Source organism: Manis pentadactyla, chromosome 8, assembly GCF_030020395.1.
Source record: "Manis pentadactyla isolate mManPen7 chromosome 8, mManPen7.hap1, whole genome shotgun sequence".
NCBI classification, from domain to species: domain Eukaryota; kingdom Metazoa; phylum Chordata; class Mammalia; order Pholidota; family Manidae; genus Manis; species Manis pentadactyla.
In genome coordinates this window covers 22797649-22813663 of record NC_080026.1, presented here as the reverse complement: position 1 = coordinate 22813663, position 16015 = coordinate 22797649, and the positions used below count along the sequence as shown (strand labels likewise).

The 16015-nt window shown below is 36.0% G+C and overlaps 1 protein-coding gene and 1 non-coding gene across 15 annotated transcripts in view; one reads left to right on the top strand and one right to left on the bottom strand.

Annotated features, from left to right (window-relative positions):
- Positions 1-16015, bottom strand: part of ORC4 (origin recognition complex subunit 4) — a 100659-nt gene that overhangs the window by 70802 nt on the left and 13842 nt on the right. The gene's annotated exons all lie outside the window — the stretch shown is intronic.
- Positions 12732-12843, top strand: LOC118933013 (U6 spliceosomal RNA). The gene has a single exon (XR_005032996.2). It is a non-coding gene; the product is annotated as a U6 spliceosomal RNA (small nuclear RNA).

Sequence of the window (16015 nt, the reverse complement as noted above, 5' to 3'; positions counted from 1 at the left end):
TCTAGGAATAAACCTAACCAAGGAAGTGAAAGACCTATACTCTGAAAACTACAAGACACTCATGAGAGAAATTAAAGAAGATACCAATAAAGGGAAATACATCCTGTCCTCATGGATAGGTAGAATTAATATTGTCAAAATGGCCGTCCTGCCTAAAGTAATCTATAGATTCAATGCAATCCCTATCAAAATACCAAGAGCATTCTTAAACGAACTACAGCAAATAGTTCTAAAATTCATATGGAACCATAAAAGACCCTGAACAGCCAAAGCAATCCTGAGAAGGAAGAATAAAGCTGGGGGAATTATGCTTTCCAACTTCAAGCTCTACTACAAAGCTCTGGTAATCAAGACAATTTGGTACTGGCACAAGAACAGAACCATAGACCAATGGAACAGACTAGAGAGTCCAGATATGAACCCAAGCATATTATGGTCAATTAATATATGATCAAGGAGACATGGACATACAATGGGGAAATGACAGCCTCTTCAACAAACAGTGTTGGCAAAACTGGACAGGTACATGCAAGAGAACGAAACGGTTTCATTGTCTAACTCCACACACAAAAGTAAACTTGAAATAGATCAAAGACCTGAATGTAAGTCATGAAACCATAAAACTCTTAGAAGAAGCAAAGGCAAAAATCTGTGGAATATAAACATGAGGAACTTTTTCCTGAACACATATCTTTAGGCAAGGGAAACAAAAGCAAAAATGAAGAAATGGGGCTACATCAAATAAAACGCTTCTGTACAGCAAAGGACACCATCAGTAGAACAAAAAGGCATCTTACAGTATGGGAGAATATATTCATAAATGACCATATATATATATATATATCCAAAATATATAACGAACCCACAAGCCTCAATTTACCCAAAGAAAACAAGATCCCAGATTCACATACACCTCTATGTTTATCGCAGCACTATTTACAATAGTCAAGATATGGAATCAACCTAAGTGTCCATCAGCAAATGCATGGATAAAGAAGAGATGGTCAATATACACAACGGAATACTATTCAGCCATAAGAAGAGAACAAACTCTACCATTTGCAACAACATGGGTGGAGCTAGAGGGTATTATGCTCAGTGAAATAAACCAGGGAAAGACAAATACCAAATGATTTCCCTCATTTGTGGAGTCTAACAACAATGCAAAACTGAAGGAACAAAACAGCAGCAGACTCACCAACTCCAAGAAGGGAGTAGCAGTTACCAAAGGAAAGTGGGTAGGGAGGGTGGGTTGTGAGGGTGGGACAAGAGGATTAAAGGGTATCATGATTAGCACACATAATGTACAGGGGTCACAGGGAAGGCAGCATAGCACAGAGAAGTAGTGACCCTACAGCATCTTACTACGCTGACGGACAGTGTCTGCAATCGGATGGAGGGGGGGGACTTTATAACATGGGTGAGTATAGCCCTTTTCCATACTCTTCCCTTATGGATCTCTTCTCTCTAGCCATTTCTGAGTTTTGTAATAAACTGGTAATGTACAAGTAAAGTAAAATTTTACCCTGAGTTCTGTGAGCTGCTCTAGCAAACTAATGGAAAGGGGTTGTTGAAATCTGCAATTTATAATGGGCTAGTCACAAGCACATGTAACATCTTTGACTTGTGGCTTGCATCCTAAGTGTGGGGTGAGGTGTGGGGTGGGTGCAGTCTTAGATTTGAGCTCTCAACCTGTGGAATCTGGTGCTATCTCCAGGTAAACAGTTTCAGAATTAAGATGAATTATAGGATACCCACACACCTGGTGTCTGAGAATTATCTGGTAGCATCGGGAACCCACATCTACACTTACTACCTTGGAATTAGGTATATAACTACTTAGTATCAAACAAACTTACAAATGTGTTATTAAGAAAAAAATAAATATGGAATTTGCAACATGTAACTTATAAAGCTAGAAAAGTAATTAAAAACAAGAGTACATAATGAACAATAAGGATCAAGGCATAAAATTGATGGAATGGTTATTACTAATGGAGAATAAAAAACAAGGAAGGAAAAGGGGCTCAAAACTATGCACAAAATAGGTATAACACCACATAGGTTTGGAAGTAAGTTTTTAACCAAACATTCAAAAAAGGTCAAAGGGATTTAAACAGTTCTGATATTGAGAAAAAAAAATATGCAGGCCCTTTGTACGCTATGCACCTAATATAAACTTTCTAAAATAAAACTGGACAAAAGATTTTAAAAGATTATAGATAAAGGTCACACAGAATTCACAAACAGAATAAAAGACTCTGGATCAATAATCTCTTAGCAAATCAGACATGTGAAAAAGAAAATAACATTGTTTTAGAATCTGGTTCTTTATTTTGAAATAGGATAGTTATCAAAAATCCATTGTGTAAAGGGTTGTGAATAAAAACAGCATATCCACTATTACTACTACTGAGGGACATAGGGCAAGCATTATGATTAAATTTTCGTGCTTATGATGAAAAATGCCATTACAAATAGTACAGTAAGAACAGGAAGGACTCCATCTTAAGGTTAAGATTCCATTTTAAAACCAGGGAGTTTGGAGTAAGATTCCTAACATACTCTTTGGTAATCAGCCAACAACTGAACTTATCTTAAGGCAAGGCAAGCATCCTTAACTGTTATGTTTCCAGTTCTTGAGGGCAACCACTATCCTGGAAAAGAACAAGAGCAATAAATCCCTTGTGTTTAGTGTATATTACAGAATTATCTGTATTACACAGTTATCTGTATTATACAGATGACTGACTGTGGACAGTGACATAATGTCTCTCACTGGAGAGAGCCATCATGAGACTACATGTCAAGCCTATACCCTTCTCCCCTCTACCCTTTGCCCCATTCCTAAAAGCCTTAAAGAAAGAATCCTGAACACTTAAGTACTCCTCCTCTCTGAGGTTGCCCACACTACCCTTTCTCAGTGTATGTACTTTTTTGCTTTTAAAGAGTTCTCACTGCTCAACTTAGTGCATTTTCCCTGCACTCTTCCAGTGCTAGGCATCTTTGTTACTTTTCATTCTATGTTCTAGATTAAACACAAGTCTTCACTCTCTCTGTCCTACTTAAGACAAGTAGGGAGGGGCTACTGAGATCTCTGATTTGGGCTTCAAGTTCCTGTCACCTAGGTGACCCAGACAGGACTGCCGCTGTATGTTCATGCTGTGATAGCCTACCTGAAAATATCTCCTTTCTTTGCCTTTGGGAATTTCTCAGAACATAATCTCACTCCATCCAGTGCTCTGCTGCTCCCCCCAAATCCTGGGGTGGTAGGCACTTAGTTCCCACACCGTGCAGATTCAAATGGACAGTGGATGGTAGGTAACCCTGGCTTCAGGAGTTGGCAAGGGATTTGCCCTATGCCGAACAGAAGTTCAATGAGCTTCCCTTTCCTCCGTGTTCTGTCTTGCTCTCTGCAGCCCTCAAAGCAGCTGCCATTCCCTGCTACTCCTGCTTTAATGAATTCCTTCCTTACCTTTACTCATGTGACCTTCTTGAGAATTCTTTCTCATTCAGAGTCAAGAACCCTTCCCCATCCCAGTTGAGGTTTCACATAATGCACAGGGAGAAACCTCCCCAGACACAGCTGCCCAGCAACAACTTCGAGCTGAATGAACATAAAAATCTCATACTAAAGACCTGTTTACCAAGTTCCTTACACCCAATACATCATGTCTGTCTTTCAGCAAAAAATTACAAGGCATATTAAAAGGAAAAAAAAAAACAAACCACAGCTTGAAGATACTGAAGATACAAAATGAGACTCAGATATGGCAGAAATTTTGGAATTGACAATCTGGGAACTTAAAATAACATGACTAATATGCTAAAGGCTCTAAATGACAAAGCAGACAACCTGCAATTACAGATGGGCAATGTAAGCAGAGAGATGAAAACTCTAAGAATGAAGCCAAAGGAAATGCCAGAAATCAAAAGAGTAAAACAGAAATAAAGAATGCCTTTGATATGCAATGTAGAAATAATTGAACAAGAATGTTATAAGGTACAGGGCTGAGGAACTGGAAATATTATTTAATATTTGTACTACCTGTTAAATGGCATAGTGTTAATTAAAAGTGGACTCGAACTGCTTATACATGTATGCTGCGAGCTACAGCAACTGCTAAAAAAGTAAAAAAAAAAGGTATGCTTGACTGAACGATAAAAAATTCTCAAAGGCAAAAAAAGAAAGAATAAGGGCAACAAAAAGAAAACAGCAATAAATGTGGTAGAAATTAATCTGTCACTAATGACCAATGGTCTAAATAAATACACTAATTAAAAAGAGAGACTGTCAGAGTCGGTAAAAAAACAAGACCTAACTTATGCTGTCTACAAGAAACCCACTTTGACTATAATGACAGAGATTAAAGTATAGAGAGGGAGGAAGATATATACTAATCAAAAGAAAGTTGAGAAGTGGCTATATTAATTTCAGACAAAGAAAATTTAAGAGCAAGAAGACAAAGAGGGCATTACATAAACAATAAGAGTTTATTCTCTAATAAGACAGTAATACTGAAAATGTGCATGTCTAGCAATAGAGGGTCAAAATACATGACATTACACTGACAGAACTGCATGAAGAAACTGATGAATCCACCTTTATACTTGGAAACATCAACATCCCTCTATTCATAATTGAATAGAAAACCAGTAAGGACACTTGAATTGGACAGGACCAACAGTCAAGAGCACCTAATTGATATTTACAGAATACTGAATCCAACAAAAGCAGAATACACATTCATCTCAAGCTCACATTTTATATTCACTAAGACAGACCACATTCTGGGTCATAAAACATACCTTAAATTTTAAAAATATAAATCACATAAAGTATGCTCTAACACCATAATGGAATTAAACTAAATCAAATAATACAAACATAGCTAGAAATTAACACAATACAGGGGTTAAATGCTTCTAAACAACACATGGATCAAAGACAAATAGAGAAAAATAAAAAGTTGTGAATGAAATAAAAATGAATATAAAACTCACCAAAAAGATGAGATGCAGCAAAAGCAGTCCTCAGAGAGAAATTTAAAGCACTGAATGAATATATTAGAACAGAAAAGAGACCTAAAAGTCAATTAACTTCAGTTTCCACCTTAGGAAACTAGAAAAATTAAAGCAAATTGAACCCAAAGTGAGAAGAGAAGAATACAAATTAGAGAAGTCAATGAAACTGAAAACAAGAAATGAATCAGGGAAATCAACAAAATAAAAAACCGTTTCATTTAAAATTTAAAACTGATAAACCTCTATCCAGGCTAAGAAAAAAAGACTAAATAAAGAGAAGACACAAACTACTAACATCAGAAATTAAAGCAGGGCCATCACTACTGATCCTAGGGGCCTTAAGATGATAACAAAGGAAAATTATGAACTGTGTAATCACAATCTTAATACTTGGATTAAACGAACCAATTCTTTGAAGGACACAACCTAGCAAGATTTATACAAGAAGAAACAGATAGTATGAATAAGCTTCTATCTATTAAAAAATTGAGTCAATAATTAAATAATCTTTTCTAAAACAGAAAATATCAGGGTTCATTGGTGAATTCTACCAAACACTTAAGGAAAAACTGAATAACACAATATATAAAAAGAATTATAAACAAAGAATAAGTGGGATTTATTCCAGGTATGCAAGACTCTTAACATTCCTAAGCAACTGATGTAATCCATAACATCAAGAGGATAAAGGAGAAAAATCATGATTTCATCACTGAATGCAGGAAAAGCATTTAATAAAATCCAACACCCATTCATGATAAAGTATTTCAGCAAACTGAATTAAAGGGAAGTTATTCAACTTAGTAAAAAAAACTTTAAAAAAATCTACAGGTATCATGACTTTTAATAGTGAGAAAGTACATGCTTTCCCTCTAAGATCAAGAACAATGCAAGGATCACCACCGCTATTCAGCATCGTACTGGAACCCTTTGCTAATGCAGTAAGACAAGAAAAGTAAGTAAAAGGTATACAGGTAGGGAAGAAGTAAAACTCCATCTGCAGATATCAGGATTGTATATGTAGAAAGTCCCAAAGCATCCATGCACACAAAACTACTGGAATTAATAAGCTATTAAAGCATGGCTGCAAACTATTAAAGAAAGGTTAATATACCAACAGCAACCGCTTTCCCACACAACAGTAATGACAACTGGAATTTGAAATTAAAAAACATAATACTACTTATGTAAGGGCTGAAAAAAAAAAACCTCCACAAAATACTTACAAAAATAAACCTAACAAAATACATACAGAATTTATGCAGAAAACTACAAGATTCTCCAAAAGAGGAGGGGATTAAAGATGGCAGCATGAGAGGTGAGACAGAGGCTTCCTCCTAAAACAGCATATTATACAAAAATATAATTAATACAACTAATCCTGAGAGAGCAACAGAAAAGATGACTGTGCCAGACTGCACACACATGTAGAAAAGAGCAGACTGCACAGAACAGGGTAACATACCAAAGCTGTGTCCTGGCAGGACCAAAGCCCTTCCCCCATGCCAACTCACTGGCGGGAGGAAGAGAAGCTGAGCAGGTAGGGAGTGGAGGCCTGGGACTGCTGAATACCTAACGCTGGAGATCTGCTCTGGGAGAACAAACCTACATTTCATGGGGCTTTCATAATACTCTCGTGATTACAAGGTTGGAAAGCTAAGACAGGCAGAATTCCAGAAGAGACTGAGATTCCAGCCACTTGTGGAAAGCAGGGATCCATATCTGGCTGCTCTGGGACAAAAGCTTATACCTGTGTGCTTAGCCCACTGGTTCAGGCAGTGGAGACAAGCATAGCAGCCAAGAAGCAGAGAACAGCTCTTTCCTCCCAACAGGCACCAATACCACTCCTCTGTGACCAGCGACATTGCTTCAGGGGCTGAGCAGGTCCAGAGAGTAGAGCTCCTGGACACTAGAGGGCACCATAAACAAATATGAAAAGCCTAAGGAACCTGGTTTAAGGTAAAATTAATATAACCCCTGAGAAAGGTGACATGGACCTCATGACTCTTCCTGAAAGGGAGTTCAAAATAAAAATCATTAAAATGCTAATGGAGGTATGGAAAAATATTCAATAACTCAGTAATGAATTCCAGTCGGAGATCCAATCGCTGAAGAGCACAATGGAGGGTATTAAAAGCAGATTGGATACACTGGAGGAGACAATAAATGAAATAGAAACGAGAGAAGAGGAATCCAAAGAAGCTGAGGCACAGAGAGAAAAAAGGATCTCTAAGAATGAAACAATATTGAGAGAACTGTGTGATCAATTCAAACAGAACAATATTCTCATTATAGGGGTACCAGAAGAAGAAGAAGAGACATAAAGGGATAGACAATGTTATTGAGGGGGTAACTGCTGAAAACTTCCCCAATCTGGGGAAGGAGATAGTCTCAGGACATGGAGATGCACAGATCTCCCAACACAAGGGACCCAAGGAAGACAACACCAAGACATATAGTAATTAAAATGGCAAAGATCAAGGATAAAGACAGAATACTAAAAGCAGACAGAGAAATAAGATCACATGCAAAGGAAAGCCCATCAGGCTATCATCAGACTTCTCAGCAGAAACCTTACAGGCCAGAAGGGAGTGGCATGATGTATATAATGCAATGAAGCAGAAGGGACTGGAACTAAGATTACTTTATCTGGCAAGATTATCATTTAAATTTGAAGGAGGGATTAAACAATTTCCAGATAAGTAAAAGCTGAGAGAATTTACCTCCCACAAACTATCTCTACAGTGTTTTCTGGAGTGATTGCTATAGATGGAAGTCTTCCTAAGGTTTAATAGCTGTCAACAGACGTCATTAAACCACAGTAAAGAAAGTAGAACAGCTAATTACTAAGCAAATGCAAAATTAAATTAACTACCCCCAAAGTCAATCAAGGGATAGACAAAGAGTACAGAATATGATACCTAATATATAAAGAATGGAGGAGGGAGAAAGAGGAGAAAAAGAACACTTAGATTGTGTTTGCAATAGCATATTAAATGAGTTAAGTTAGACTCTTAGATAGTAAGGAAGTTAACCTTGAACCTTTGGTAACCATGAATCTAAAGTCTGCAATAGCAATAAGTACATACCTATCGATAATCACCCTAAATGGAAATAGTATGAAGGCACCAATCAAAAGACATAGAGTCACTGAATGGATAAAAAAACAAGACCCATCTATATGCTGCCTACAAGAGACTCATTTTAAACCCAAAGACATACACAGACTAAAAGTGAAAGGATGGAAAAACATATTTCATGCCACTAATAGAGAGAAAAAGCAGGAGTTGCAGTACTTGTATCAGACAAAATAGACTTCAAAACAAAGAAAGTCACAAGAGAGAAAGAAGAATATTACATAATGATAAAGGGGTCAATCCAACAAAAAGATACAACCATTATAAATACCTATGCTCCCAATACAGGAGCACCTACATATGTGAAACAAATACTAACTGAATTAAAAGAAGAAATAAAATGCAATGCTTTCATTCTAGGAGACTTCAACACACCACTCACTCCAAAGGACAGATCAACCAGACACAAAATAAGTAAGGACACAGAGGCACTGAACAACACATTTGAACAGATGGACCTAACAGACATCTACAGAACTCTACAACCAAAAGCAGCAGAATGCACATTCTTCTCAGGTGCACATGAAACATTTTCAAGAATAGATCATATACTAGGCCACAAAAAGAGCCTCAATAAATTAAAAAAGATTGAAATTGTACCAACCAGTTTCTCAGAACACAAAGGTATGAAACTAGAAATAAATTATGTGAAGAAAATGAAAAATCCCACAAACATATGGAAGCTTCACAACATGCTCCTAAATAACCAATGGATCAATGACCTAATAAAAACAGAGATCAACAATATATGGAGACAAATGACAATAATTATTCAACCTTGCAAAATCTGTGAGATGCAGCCAAGGCCATGCTAAGAGGAAAGTATACTGCAATACAGGCCTACCTGAGGAAAGAAGAACAATCCGATATAAGCAGTCTAAACTCACAATTAATGAAACTAGAAAAAGAAGAACAAATGAGGCCCAAAGTCAGTAGGAGGAGGGACATAATAAAGATTAGAGCAGAAATAAATAAAATCGAGAAGAATAAAAGAACAGAAAGAATCAATGAAAACAATAGCTGGTTCTCTGAGAAAATAAACAAAATAGATAAACCCTTAGCCAGACTTATCAAGAAAAAAAGAGAGTCTACACACACAAATAGAATCAGAAATGAGAAAGGAAAAATCACTATAGATACCACAGAAATACAAAGAATTATGAGAGAACACTAAGAAAAATTATATGCTAACAAACTGGATAACCTAGAAGAAATAGATAACTTTCTAGAAAAATACAACCTTCCAAGGCTGACCAAGTAAGAAACAGAAAATCTGAACAGACCAATTACCAGGAATGAAATTGAACTAGTAATCAAAAACCTACCTAAGAGCAAAATCCCTGGACCAGATGGCTTCACCACTGAATTATATCAAACATTTAGTGAAGGCCTACTACCCATTCTCTGTAAAGCTTTCTAAAGAGCAGAAGAGGGAATACTTCCAAACTCATTCTATGGGGCCAGCATCACTCTAATACCAAAACCAGGCAAAGGCAACACAAAAACAGAAAATTACAGACCAGTATCCCTGATGAACATAGATGCAAAAATACTCAACAAAATATTAGCAAACTGAATTCTAAATACATGAAAAAGATAATCCATCATGATCAATAAGGATTTATTCCAAGGATGATAGAATGGTACAACATTCGAAAATCCATCAACATCATCCACAAAAAGAAAGATAAAAACCACATGATCATCTCCATAGATGCTGAAAAAGCATTTGACAAAATTCAACATTCATTCATGATAAAAACTCTCAACAAAATGGGTATAGAGGATAAGTATCTCAACATAATAAAGGCCATATATGACAAACTCACAGCCAACATCATACTTAACAGTAAGAAGAAAGCTTTTCACCTAAGATTGGGAACAAGACAAGGATGCCCACTTTCCCCACTTCTATTCAACATAGTACTGGAGGTCCTAGCCACGGCAATCAGACAACACAAATAAATAAAAGGCATCCAGATTGGCAAGGAAGAATTTAAACTGTCTCTGTTTGCAGATGACATGATATTGTACATAGAAAACCCTAAAGAATCCACTAGATCTAATATCTGAATTCAGCAACGTTGCAGGATGCAAAATTAATGCACAGAAATCTGTGGCATTCCTATACACTAACAATGAACTAGCAGAGAGAGAAATCAGGAAAACAATTACATTCACAGTTGCATCAAAAAGAATAATACCTAGGAATAAACCTAACCAAGGAAATGAAAGACCTATACTCTGAAAACTACACACTCTTAAGAGAAATTAAAGAAGATACCAATAAATGGAACCTCATCCCATGCTCATGGATATGAAGAATTAATATTGTCAAAATGGCCATCCTGCCTAAAGCAATCTATAGATTCAATGCAATTCAAATCGAAACACCAACAGCATTCTTCAACGAACTAGAAATAAATCATTCTAAAATTCATATGGACCACAAAAGACCTCGAATAGCCAAAGCAATTCTGAGAAGGAGAATAAAGCTGGGGGCATTACGCTCCCCCACTTCAAGCTCTACTACAAAGCCACAGTCATCAAGACAATTTGGTACTGGCACAAGAACAGACCCATAGACCAATGGAACACACTAGAGAGCTCTCATATAAACCCAACCATATATGGTCAATTAATATACAATAAAGGAGCCATGTATATACAAAGGGGAAATGACAGCCTCTTCAACAACTGGTGTTTGCAAAACTTGACAGCTACATGCAAGAGAATGAAACCAGATTATTGTTTAACTGCATGCACAAAAATAAACTCGAAATGGATTAAAGACTTGAATGTAAGTCATGAAACCATAAAAGTCTTAGAAGACAACATAGGTAAATATCTGCTGAATATAAGCATGAGCAACTTCTTCCTGAACGCATCTCCTCAAGCAAGGTAAGCAAAAGCAAAAATGAACTCATGGGACTACTTCAAACTAAAAAGTTTCTGTACACAAAGGACACCATCAACAGAATAAAAAGGCATCCTACAGTATGGGAGAATATATTTGTAAATGACATATCCAACAAGGGGTTAACATCCAAAATACGTAAAGAACTTACACGCCTCACAACACCCAAAAAATGCAAATAACCCGATTAACAAATGGGCAGAGGATATGAATAGACAGTTCTCCAAAGAAGAAATTCAGATGGCCAACAGACACATGAAAAGATGCTCCATATCACTAATCATCAGGGAAATGCAAATTAAAACCACAATGAAATATCACTTCACACCAGTAAGGATGGCCAGCATCGAAGAGACTAAGAACAACAAATGCTGGCGAGGATGCCGAGAAAGGGGAATCCTCCTACACTGCTGGTGGGAATGTAAGCTAGTTCCACCATTGTGGAAAGCAAGATGGAGGTTCCTCAAAAAGCTAAAAATAGAAATACCATTTGACCCGGGAATCCCACTCCTTGGAATTTACCCAAAGAATACAACTTCTCAGATTCAAAAAGACATATGCACCCCTATGTTTATCGCAGCACTTTTTACAATAGCCAAGATTTGGAAGCAACCTAAGTGTCCATCAGTAGATGAATGGATAAAGAAGATGTAGTACATATACACAATGGAATATTATTCAGCCATAAGAAACAAACAAATCCTACCATTTGCAAGAACATGGATGGAGCTGGATGACATTACGCTCACTGAAATAAGCCAGGTGGAGAAAGACAAATGCCAAATGATTTCCCTTATTTGTGGAGTATAACAATGAAACAAAACTGAAGGAACAAAATAGCAGCAGACTCACAGATTCTGAGAATGAACTAATGGTTACTAAAGGGCCGGGGTGCGGGAGGGCGGGTGGGGAGGGAGGGAGAAGGGGACTGAGGGGTATTATGTTTAGTACACATGGTGTTGGGGATCATGGGGCGTACAGTGTAGCACAGAGAAGGCACATAGTGGGTCTGTGGAATCTTACTACATTGATGGACAGTGACTGCATTTGGGTATGGGTGGGGACTTGATAATATGAGTAAACGTAGTAACCACATTGTTTTTTCATGTGAAACCTTCATAAGAGTGTATATCAATCATACCTTAATTTAAAAAAAAGAAAAAACTACAAGATTCTGACTAAAAAAATAGAAGAGGATCTAAATAATTAAGAGACATTCCACGTACATAAATAGATAGGCTCAATATTGTTAAGATGCCAGTTCTTCTAATCTTGATAGATTCAATGCAATTCCAGTCAAAAGCAAGTTATTTTGTGTACATGATAAAGTGATTTTAAAACTTATATGGAAAGGCAGAAGACAAAGAGGCAAGACAATACTCAACAACAACAGAATTGGAGGTCACACTCTATGCCACTTCAAGACTTACTATAATAAAGCTAGACTAACAAATATAGCATGGTAATGGTGAAAGAGTAGAGAAAGAAATCAATGAACAGAATAGAAAGCCCAGATATAGACCCACAAAAATACAAAGATCTCTGACAAAGAAGCGAAGGCAATTCAGAGGAGAAAGTCCTTCATCATTTCTTAACAAATGGTGCTGGAGGAACTGGACATCTGCAGGCTAAAAAAATGACTCAGACAGTGCTTGTTTCGGCAGCACATATACTAAAAAAAAAAAAAAAATTGGAACGATACAGAGATTAGCATGGCCCCTGCAAAAGGATGACATGCAAATTCATGAAGCATTCCATTAAAAAAAAAAAATGATTCAGACAAGAGACCTGATACCCTTCACAAAAATTAACTCAAAATGGATTGCAGATCTATACATAAAATGCAAAACTATAAGATCTGAAAAGGAAACAGGAAAAATCTAGGCACCTTTTGGTTTGGCAATGAGCTTTTAGATAAACACCAACACCACAATCCATGGATTAAAAAATAGATAAACTGGACTTTGAAAATTCCTACTTTCCAAAAGACACTGTTGGAGAATGAAGACAAGCCACACTGAGAAAAAATGCCTGCAAAACATGTATTTGATAAGACTGGGATCTAAAATATACAAAGTATTCTGAAATAAGTCAACAATAAGAAAATAAGCAACTAGTTAAAACATGGACAAAAAATCTGGACACCTCACCAAATAAGGTATATCAGTGCCAAATAAGCATGTGAAAAGATGCCCAATATATGTCACTAGGGAATTGCATTATTAAGATTATGTATCACTCCACATATATTAGAATGACTAAATCCCAAACAATGACAACAACAAATGCTGGTAAAGATGGGAAGTAGTAAGGACTCTGATGTACTGCTGAATAGAATGCAAAATAGTACATCCACTGTAGAAGATAGTTGGGCAGTTTCTTCCAAAACTAAATACACTTTTCTCACACAATCTTGCAATTATGCACTTTGATATTTACCCAAATGAACTGAAGACTATGTCCACACAAAGACCCGTAACTGAATGTTTTTAACTTTATTCATAATTGCCAAAACTTGGAAGCAACCAAGGTGTCCTTAGTAAGTCAATGGAAAAACTGTGCTCCATCTATAAGATGAAATACTATACAGAACTAAAAAGAAATGAGCTATTAAGCCATAAAAAGAAATGAAGGAAACTTAGATGTACATTGCTAAGGGAAAACAGCCATTCTAAAAAGGGTACACACAGTATGATTCCAAATACAGTTGATCCTTGAACAACATGGGTTTGAACTGCAGGGATCCATTTATACAAACATATTTTTCAATAAATATATTTGAAAAGCTTATGGAAATTTGCAACAACTTGAAAAAAATATTTTCTATTCTCTAGCTTACTTTACTGTAAGAAAAAGTATTTGATATGTACATGTAATATACAAAACATGTCTTTATTGTTTATGTTACTGGTAAGGCTTCCAGTCAACAAAAGGCTATTAGTAGTCAAGTTTTTGGGGAATCAAGTGCTATATGCAGATTTTTTACTGTGTAAGGAGGGGGTCAGTGCCCCTAGCCTTATTTTGTTCAAAAGTCAACTGTATATCAGAGTTTGCAAAAGACAAAACTGTGGAGCTAAAGGTTAGTGTTTGCCAAGATTTCAAAGGAGGGATGGAGGATAAGAGCATAGGGTACTTTCAGGGCAGTAAACTATTACGTATGATACTTGCGTGGTAGATACATGTCATTACACATTTGGCAAAACCCATAATGTATATAGCTCAAAGGGTGAAACAATGTAAACTATGGACTTTAACAACAATGCATCAATACTCATTCATCAATTGTAATAAACATACCACACACTAAAGCAAGACCTTAATAGTAGGGAACCTGGGTTAGTGATAAAGGCAGGTGGTCCAGCTGAGATGTAAGTGAATTTGTTGTAATGTCCACTCAATTTTTCTGTATACCTAAAACTGCTCTTAAAAAAAAAAGTGCTAATACGAAAAAAGCAGGGAAAGGAGAAATGAAGATTCAAAGTCACAATTGTTACTTTTCCCTGCAGTCAACTATGGTGATCCCAAAATACATGCAGAAATCTAAACTCAAATACGCTTTACTCTTTTTAATAATTTAAAAAGCAGGTGGGAACACAAGCTTATAGAAGATTTGTGAAAATGAAATGTAAGCACAAAAGTTAGTTTTACATCAGTAAGATCTACAACCTATTAAAAAATCAAGGGGTAGCAATATGTTATTTAGATAATAGAAGTAAAAATCTCTGGAAAATAAAATGTATGGGCAAAATCTGCTTTAGCAGACTGTGTCCCTATAGGAATGTTTGCAACACAATGGACAGTAATTCAAGGGGTATGTTAGCTACTTTAAAAATACTTTAATACTAACTCATCTGCTGTTTTTAAAGAAATCAGATGTTTCAAGAATATATATATGAAAGTAAGAAAATTTTCAATATTTTATTTTCTCTGATCATGACACTGTTTAGGAGATAATTCCCAGAGGGTTGGCTGGCAGATTTCTACCATGTAAAGCAAATAAACATAGTATCAAGGAAAGATGTTAACTACATATTAATTCTTTAAAAGCACACACGATAAACCCTAAAACCTATGAAACCCTATGATTCAGCTCTTTTAATAAACATATAGAAATGTAGGTTTAAAAAACTAAAATTAAATATACCAACACCTTAACAGAATTATTTCCAGGTGTAGGGATTATAGGTTGTTTTCATTTTTTATCACTTTTACCCTGAATGTATTATCACCTGTTTTATAACGTTAAGAAATTATCTTGTACATTTAAATCAGATGATGTTTATGATTTGACCATATAAATAATCAGTGTGGTAACACTAAAAATTTCATTTTAACTTATAAACATAAGTCACATGTATAAAACTGGTTTCAACAGTTTTAAATATTTAAACGCATAATGCCCACCAGACATTGCATTAGAGTGGTGCTATAACACACTGGACATGATACAAACAACTGAAATCTAATGGCAATTAGTTGCAACCTAGCTTTTTTAATTCACTCATTGTAAAGTAAGTTGACTTGAGACCTAAATAAACCACAAGTGATTATTTTAAGAGAGCATTATAGCTTGACATGTCAGAGTCAACCATATAAAAAATGTATATGTTTTTATAAATGGTGGGAAGATGAAAGCACATGGGGGAAAGTAAAAGTGTGAGTATGTGTACCAAAAGAAAAGCTAACAGCTAATACACTTAGAACTTGAATTTTGCCAAGTGTGACTTCAACCTTTTGGTCAAACCTTCATAATAATCTCAATTTCCACATTAATCAAGGAAGCAGTAATAAACTAAGATTTTGTGTTTTTACTGGGAGGCAAAAAGGGGGATTGATTGGGGACAAGAATGTGAGCTTAGGGGAAAAAGAAATTAACACATGCTTGTTTTAAGATGAGCACCTACAGCAGAATTTGAGATGAAAAGGGGGAATAAAA